This window comes from Lactuca sativa, chromosome 6 (genome assembly GCF_002870075.4).
Source record: "Lactuca sativa cultivar Salinas chromosome 6, Lsat_Salinas_v11, whole genome shotgun sequence".
Classification (NCBI taxonomy): domain Eukaryota; kingdom Viridiplantae; phylum Streptophyta; class Magnoliopsida; order Asterales; family Asteraceae; genus Lactuca; species Lactuca sativa.
The window spans coordinates 206,061,113-206,070,599 of record NC_056628.2 but is presented as its reverse complement, the minus strand read 5'-3'; positions in this window follow the sequence as shown (position 1 = coordinate 206,070,599).

Sequence of the window (9,487 nt, the reverse complement as noted above, 5' to 3'; positions counted from 1 at the left end):
TGGAACATTATAAAAACAACTATTAGATAATGTTATGATATATTGGGATATAGTCATCACATTAATACTTGTTGTGTTCTATATTAACATGTTTAATCCATAAATAATGTTATTATGCTAAAGGTTCATATTCGGTTATAATTGAGGGAGCAGTTATAAAGTAAGACTAATATGAATTGGATTGGTCGAGTCAATAGATGAAATTAGGAAAGTGGTTGTAACCAAGTTTACTAGGTACTTGTCAAAGACTAATATGAATTGGATTGATCGGGATCCGTATCTCATATTGAACATGATGTCTACAACAAAAGGATAACTGATAAATTTACCTTATACACCAATAGTAGCTTTGGGCTTTTTGGAATTGGGCATTGATAAATTGGCACAAAGTTGTATGTTGATGGGGACAGTGAAATGTTGCTAGACGTTCACCACTGTCTATTTCAGTCTAATATGAGTCTTGTGCAAGTGGGAGATTGAATGATCTAATATTCTCAAGAATCATATTAAAGTGATATAGCTAATTAACATATGATACTAATGGGTCACATTAGCAACAACTTGATACAATTGATTATTTATTAGAAATTGATTTTTATAAATATTCAATAAACTATTGTAATTAATTAGAAATTATTTATTTCATGGAAATATTATTTTCATTAGCAAGTAACATAATATATATCATATGTTATATTCATTAAGTCATGTAAATTATTTTGGACTAGAAACACTCTTTTGTATTTTAGCTAAAAGTTAAAGTTTATATCTTATATAGAGTTACAAGAATTTTATAAACTTCTCTTCTCTTTTATTTATAAAAAAAGGATGAGCTAGTTTCTAGGAAACAAGACAATGTCTTTTGAATATAATAAGAGAAAGTAATCATGGCTTAAAGGTGCGGGAGACATTTATGCTTTAGGATATAGAGTGTTTAAAGTGTTAAGAACCCTTCGGTGATGATTTAGCTTTATGAAGGCTTTCATTCCTTCATTTTTGCTACCAAAATCGTAGCTCCCTTATACTATTTCATATTCTCTCTTGCAAAGAAGTGTTAGAATATTACTTGCTTGCACTTTTCTCTCTTTAATTCATATTTGGATATGGACTTAAAGCTTAAGAGTTTTGACTAGCATCCACATCAAGTTCGCTTCATGTTGGTGTCTCAAAGGATCCACATTCTTTATCAACTTCCATGTCTCCCAAGAGGACCCAAAGAACAAAAATGGTTGTTAAACTCTTCTTCTTCTTTGGTGCTTGTTTTCTTTCCAAAGTTTTCAATAAGATGCATGGTTGGTTATAAACAGTTTATAATTGTTCAAAAATCTTCCATTGCTAAAATCATGTTTTTGAAACTAATTTTTGAATAAAAACCCAACATAATCGTCTTTGTCTGTCGCCATCAACCCATCATCAAGACTCTCAGGTATGTTTCTAATATTTTGATTTATAATTTTGATTCATAAAATTTCTTAATCTATGTGTCTGATAATTTGATTTCTTAAGTTAGGGGTTGGGCTAAGAAGCTTGTGAAGTTCAAAAGAGAGCACATATGTTTGCAGCGGAAGATATAAAGGTGGATAAAATCTAAAAAAAGACCCTCGTGTCTTTTATTTACGAACAATTGTATTAAGGAAAGTTTTTTCTTTTGTGTTGGTAATCTTTACTATAACTTGTGTTGTTTTCCTTTTGATTAAATGGATGGTATAAATTTTGATAAGATTTCTTTTTTTGTAATTTAGCTTTTGAGTTCCTACTGAAGCGAGGCAATAGATTCAGAGGTGGACATCATCTCTAAAAGTCTGCAAAATACCGAAGAGGGGACATATGAAGAGGGTGATGATGAATATGAAAATGTCTACATCAGAAACTTGAATATCTTTAAAAGGCAGTGTGCACTTTATAAATGTTTACCTTCCTAAACAGCCTACATACCTGTGATTTAATATGATTATGTAGTTTTTATGTCACATTGAAAACAAATACAATGATGAAAAAGGTTAGAGAATAGTGGGATTTTTTGTTAAATAATTTGAATATCGTTCATTGTATGGTTTGTGCCTTTACATCTTTTGATGATTCATGGGTTGATTTTTGTTGTTTTGTTTCCGTATTGTAATTTAAAACAGTTTTTCTTTGTAGTGGTGGTGCTCGACTTGGATACATAAGAGTGTATATGGTAGATGTGGTTCTTTTTATTTAATGGTGCGGTTCAAGTATTTAATAGTGTGGTTTTTCAAAAAAAAAATTGGAAAAAACTTTTGTTTTTTTGGTGCGGTTGTCATATTTTTTTGGTGCGGTTTTATAACCGCATCATAAATAAAAGTATTTTTTGAGGCGAAATTTTTTGGTGTGGTTCAATACCCGTATCTATTAATCATTCTAACCGCATTAAAAAAAGCTTTCTATACAAGTGATCAATGGAAGAAGAAGTTTAAATACTTACGCAATGGTCATGTTGCTTACATTCTCGTGTAGCACCATTCCACTACAAGAATAATAATCATTACAGGCGACACACACCTTTGGCGGTGACAAATAAGTTTTGTGTTATTTGTCGCTGCTAAAGGTGTGCATCGCCGTTAAAGGCGTCGCCGCTAATGGGTTATCGTCATCAATCCGTGTCAACAATTGAGGTCAAATCATAGCCATCGATTTAGTCGTAATCCAACGATAGGAAATCCACATTGTATGAAACCCTTAGCGGCGACACATTTACCAGTGATAGTGTCGTCGGTAATACTCGAAAATACCATCAACGATTCCCTCCTAAGCTATCGCCGCTATTACTCCCTCCATCGCTGCAATTAGGTGTCATTGTCGCTAATACGATGCACAGATAATACCCACTTCCCCGTTCTTTCCCAATTATGTCGCATGCATCCTTCCTCTATTGAAAAATACCGACGAATAAAAGCTTTTCTCCGTCCACTGTCGCCATCGGCCTCCACGACATTGGCGACCCAAACCTCATCACCAGCGACCAACTCTATCATCGAGGACGTCACATCAATGGCGTTCCAGCTCCATTTCCGGTGACATCTGTGAGTTTTTTCGTTTTTTTTTCTTTTGCTTTTAGATTTCTCCTCTCCCCCACTAAATGAGCATGTTGGCTTAAGGAGTTTCGAGTTTATTACCAAAATTTTAAGATCTCCACCAAGCTAGAACTTGGTGCTATCGATCCCTACCAATATTTTACCGCCACCACCATTGTGTCTCCGAAATTTGTCATCACAACCACAACATCATAGTTTTTTTTTTCTGTCTGTAAATATATATATATATATATATATATATATATATATATATATATATACACACACACACACACAATATGTTGATTTTGTGTATGTATGACGTGTATCTGTATGTGTATGATGCATGTATATCTGTTATTGGATGTGTATTATTTTTGTATATGTGTATTTATATGCAATTTGGAAACTACAATGCTACAATGAAAAAATAAAGTATGATGCTATAATGGAAAATGTATTTGTATGTATAGGCAATATGTGTATTTGTATGTATTGATTGGAACATCACTTAACTTTTAAGGCTTATTTGCAAAGTACATGGCTATAATGGAAAAAATGAAAAAAAGTATGTTGTTATAATGGAATGTGTATTTGTATGTATATGCAATATGTATTTGTATGTTTATGTATGTATGTATTGATTGGAACATCACTTAACTTTTAAGTGCTTATTTGGAAAGTACAATGCTATAATGGAAAAAATGGAAAACAAGTAGGATGCTATAATGAAAAAACAAAAACAAATGTCATATATAACAAAATAATTGTAAATTACAGTGCTATAACAGGATAAAATATGATACTATAAATAAAAAATATATGAAAAAGTACAATGCACAAATAGAAAAAACAGTATAATATTTAAAGTACAATGCTATTATAGAAAACTTAAAACAAAATCAAATACCATAAATAGCAAAAATATACAAAAGTAAGATATTATAAATGACATAGAATTTTCTTCCAAATTCTATTTGTTTGCATGTCTTCTTTATAATCATCATGAGCTTATAAATATTCGCCCGGAATTCATTTAGAAATTAATTTCAAGTTGTCCCCGTTTTGGGACTGCTTTTTGAATACCTTATCTCATTTAAGATGTTAACATGTATTACACGATTATTTGTTTAAGAAAGATTCGGTTGTCATTTTCTCTTTGCTCATCATGTGTGTGTGTGTGTGTGTATATATATATATATATATATATATATATATATATTATGACATCCCCAATTTTCAGAATTGAAAAACAATTTCTTTACGTTTTGAAAATCATAATTTCTTTTATTGCAGAAATTCACAGTACATTAAAACAATACAAAAGATTGTCTCGATATAATAAAATTATAAGGATTTAATCATCGATACACAACATATGTTACATCGTGTGTCCTGAACTCTACTGCTGGCCTTCTCTTTTAATCACTCAATTTATATGTATTACAGGTATATGATCAATATGAACAACAAACTAACGACGTTGCTTCAAAAATTCCATGGTAACAAATGAGGATCAATAACGGCATGAAATGAGAGGAACGGAATACGGGAAGTGACTGAAGAACCAAGTCAACAGCCAACTTCCTTGACACAACGACTCCTAACATTCCCAGCATGTCAATGTGTGATTTCATCTCCAAGACATGTGCACACACATACCTTCCATCTTGGTGTTGGCTTGCCAACAGGGCTTGAGTGACCTTGAACTTTTCAAGTCTTTGAACTTGTGGGTCAGGGAGAACTATTAGAGGAGGTGGAGGAAGTGAAGTTCTGCTACAACATGAAGAAGAGATTAATCTTTCACCTTGATTGTCTTGTGGAATATCATCTTCATGAGGAAAACTTTTTCCAAAAGATTTGGGAAGACCATAGTTGTCAGAACTAGACATCTATAATGGGAGAAATTCAAGTTTAGTTGATTTAAGTCCTTAATATAAAACCCAAACTGAAATATTAAGTCTAGGACCCAACACAATATTCTACAATTCGGAAGAGGGATGTCGTAATCCAATTGTAAATATTTGAAGGTATGTAAATGACGATTTACCAATTTCCACCATGAAAAACGAAATTGATTATTAAGTTTTAAATGAATTGAAATTCCTAGATTCTTTAAGATTCATTGAACTTTTCAATGGCATGTTTAATCTCAATTATGCCCTTCAGGTTTGTGACTGGGATGCCGATGATCACAAACAAGGTGTGAATAACCATGCAAATTAGCTTGGTACTCTCAAAGTTATTTATCACCTAATCAATGTGTCGGTTAACCACACACGCTCCATTGATCTATGATAATCTCCAAGCTACTCATTGCCATCCTACATTAGTCCTGTATTAGTGTGTCGGTTACCCACACACGCTCCACTAACGACTAATAAGGTGCAATGTGCAATTTCATGGGTTAGCATCAAATTCACATTTTTCCTAAGTAGCTATGATTGGGAATTTATTAAAGGTTTAGTTACTTTATAATTCATTATACTTTTAATAAGAATTTACATGTCCTATCAAAATCGTTCGGCTAACGACTCTCCACTAGTCAAGGAAGCGGTGGGTGAGAGTGGGCACCCATTAAACTACCATTTTATAGACAGTAACCTTATACCCCTTATAGACCGGCTTTGTGAATGAGGCCTACTAACGGTAAGACTGACCTTTTACTTATACATATAATATATTAAACTTTTTAATTTTATATAGTATAAGGGTGTATTTTACACATTTAAAATACTTGGTGGTTTAATATATTAATTAATTATACTCTTAATTTAATTAATTTTAAACCATGTTATTATGGATTTATTAAATTTCTCTCTTAATTAAACACTTTAATTAATTTAATAAAGTCCATAATGTGTAATTGAACTATTCAAATCATCTAAGTTATTAAAAATTCAAAATTAAAACTATTTAATTAATTTTTAAGTTATGAACCCAAGAGATGCATCTTTTGAAACCTTTCAATTACTAGAGTTAATGTTTTCATAATTTGAGACTTTTCAAATACCAAAACTGGTGGGCAAGTCTTGTAACTCTTGAAAACATTTTCATTTCCATAACTTATGAGTTTAATGTCATTTTTAATGGATGAGACCTTTCATTTTCCGTAACTTGAGACAAATTATGAAACTCATTAAACACATTTAAATCAATTTCAACAAATTCAATTATCATATAATTGATGATTGATCTAACTAAACTCATATAGCAAGATACTATCAGGTCAACAATTTACAAGTAACTTTGTTTATCATATAACCAACAATTATCTTAAAACTTTGAGAATAATCTTTTCATTGGATGAGTATAATCACCACCATATCAGAAAAAACATATTTTATGATACAAAATAGTTTGTGGTAGTGATCCTAATCCAATATAGGCCAAAAAAAACCCCCAGAAATATGCCATCTGCTAGTGCAACTCGTCGAGTTCATCTATGGACTCGGCGAGTTCAGTCTGGCAGAAGGCCATTTTCACTTTGCTTCAACTTTGAACAATGAACAATGAAACTATATAACATAAAACTAACCTGGCTCTGATACCACTGTTGGGTTTTGTGTACTATAACACACCTATGGAGCACATACCACCCTAATAGCTTTGGATCTAAGTTTTTATAGTTATGTAACACCTGGTTCCTGGTATGTATTTCATTCAAGTACCTTGAATTTTAGCCTTGGACTCGGCGAGTTGTGGTCCAACTCGTCGAGTCGGAGCGTCTTGGACGCGGAAGTTTAATGACCTACTCGACGAGTCGGATGCCGGACTCGGTGAGTAGGCGTTGTCTGGGCAAAACCCTAGTTTGAGGGTTTGCACCCTATTTAAACCACCTATTCAGCCTCCCTTTCGTCCCTAATGCTTCCAGAACTCCCCATAACAACCCTATCCGTTTTTAAGAAGAACTAAGGCATTTTGGTGGATCTTGCTAGTTGTGACCATAAGGAGGAAGGTGAAAGACTTGAGGAAACAAGTGGAGACCATGGGAACCCAAGTTTGTGCATCATTCACAGTTCATTGGAGGTATAAAGCTGTTATCTTGCTCTTTCTTTTGATAGATCCCTTATTGAAGAGATTTAGGGCCTTTATAAGCCATTTTTGCTGACCAACCATGATTGTAAGCATGGTTGGGGTTGAGGCTTCAGAACTAGATCATTAAGGGAGTTACAAGGCAGTTAGGGGCTGCTTTTGCACCCATGTAAGGTCCCATGCATCATGAGGGCTTATTTTATGTCCTTTTGAGCTCAAAGTCCCATGCATGCACGTAAGGTTTGTAACTTTACGTGCTAGAATGATTGAAGGAGCTTAGATCTATCTTCTGGACAAGTGTTGTACATCAGAAATCGAGAAATGAGACTTGGACAACCTCGACTCGGCGAGTTGTTCTTTGGACTCGGTGGGTCCAAGGTTTGACTCCCCTTTTCTGTTTGGGTTCGAAGGAACCCAGTTGAGTGTTAGAAAGGTGTTAAAGGGTCCAAAGGAGTGACCCAACGTATAGGACTTAGCCTTATACCTGGAGTCCATGGGACTCAACGAGTGCTAGAACAGACTCAGCGAGTCCAAGGCAATCTCCTAGTAGTTGAAGATGAACTCGACGAGTTATTCATACAACTCGGCGAGTCAAGGACATGACTTGTTTATCAAATGAAGGTGAACTCGACGAGTTGTTCATACAACTCGGCGAGTTGGATGAAGGTTCATTCGATGTTCATATAGAAGGGGAACTCGTCGAGTCGTTGCTAAACTCGACGAGTAGAGTCGTGGATAAGGATGGGTAAAGGGTTAGGGACTCGACGAGTTGACGGCCCAACTCGACGAGTCGAGTCAACTGAAAGTTGACTTTGAGTTGGACTTGGTTAGGGGTAAAATAGTCATTTTACCCTAAAAGTAGATATCTGATTCTGACTAAGTGTTTTGTGGGGATTATAGCTGGAGGATTTCTAGAGCAACAGCAGACAGAGGTTTCCCGCACAGATTATCAGCAGCTAGTCGTACGAGGTGAGTTACCTTCCAGTAGCGGCGGGTCTACGACCACAATGCCGGCCCACCAGTAGGGTTGTATGTTAGATGATTGTCTTTGTGATATCATCTAGGTTTGCTTCTACCTGATATGTTATATGCTGGCATGATATGTTATATGTGATAGTAGTAGAGTTCGGTTGTTAGGACCGAAGGGTAGCTCAGACACCCCAGATATGTCTGGCAGTATGTGATGTTATGTTTATATGCTGGCATGATATGTCATATGTGATAGTGGTAGTAGGAGGGGAATAGTCCCCAAGTTCGGCTGTTAGGACCGAAGGATAGTTCGGACACCCCACATATGTCCGGTAGTATGTTTATGTTATGATATATGCGATGGTAGCAGTAGGGGTGGAATAGTCCCCGAGGGTCGGTTGTTAGGACCGACGGGTAGGTTAGCACCCCAGAATGGCTTGACTTGGGTAGGTCATCACCCCAGAATGGCTTGACTCGGGTAGATCGGCACCCTAGAATGGCCGTATCGGGTAGATCGGCACCCCAGAATGGCCATATCGGGTAGGTCGGGCACCCCTGAATTGCCCGGCAGTAAGTATGCTATGAGATCGTATGGTATGTGGTACGATGGGGGAACTCACTAAGCTTCATGCTTACCATTTATAGGTTTGGTTTCAGGGACCTCTTTAGCGAAGGGGAAGGAGCTGGCACGGTAGTAGCACATCATACACACACGCATTGATTTTCCGCACTTGAGATATTCTGAGATTGTACTCTGACATGTTGCTATTATATGATTGGGTTTTCAGACATGATACATTGATTTACAAAATGATATATTATTACGTGGTTTTCTTATGAATGTTTTTATAATCATTTAATTAAAACGAAATTTTGGACTCGAAATTTGGGATGTTACAAGTTGGTATCAGAGCCTTGGTTTGAGGGATTCGGACACACCCTCGGGGGTGTTTAGACTCAAATCGAGGGATTAAAAGCTTTTACAAGAAAATGTTTTTCTAAAGGATAAGCTAAAGTAGTTTTGAGAAAGAATAAGTGTGTGATGTGCGCGACCAGCGGAGCTCAAGTAAGTATTCCCGAAAGTACCCATACAAGTTTATGTTATGTTTATCACCTTTAATAGAACAGCATGCTAGAATAGGACTACGGATCTAGGAATGATGCCTTATGTGCCTGCTTTACTTGCTTTCAGCTTGTGAGAATTGCATGCTAGTATTGAGTAGACAACAGTAGGATAGCCTGTTTAGGTTATGCCTGACAGTATGAGCTTAGCATTGTATGCTAGTACAGTTTCTCGTTATGAGGACAAGTTTGCTTGAGTAGTTTCCTACGTCCGAATGCTGCTTGCTTTGTGCTTTGTGCTTTGTGGGACTCTGAATAATGGGAGTTAGCCATTTAGGTGTGTACGTCGCGTCACATGTGATTAGGGTTGAATAATCTCAGAGTGC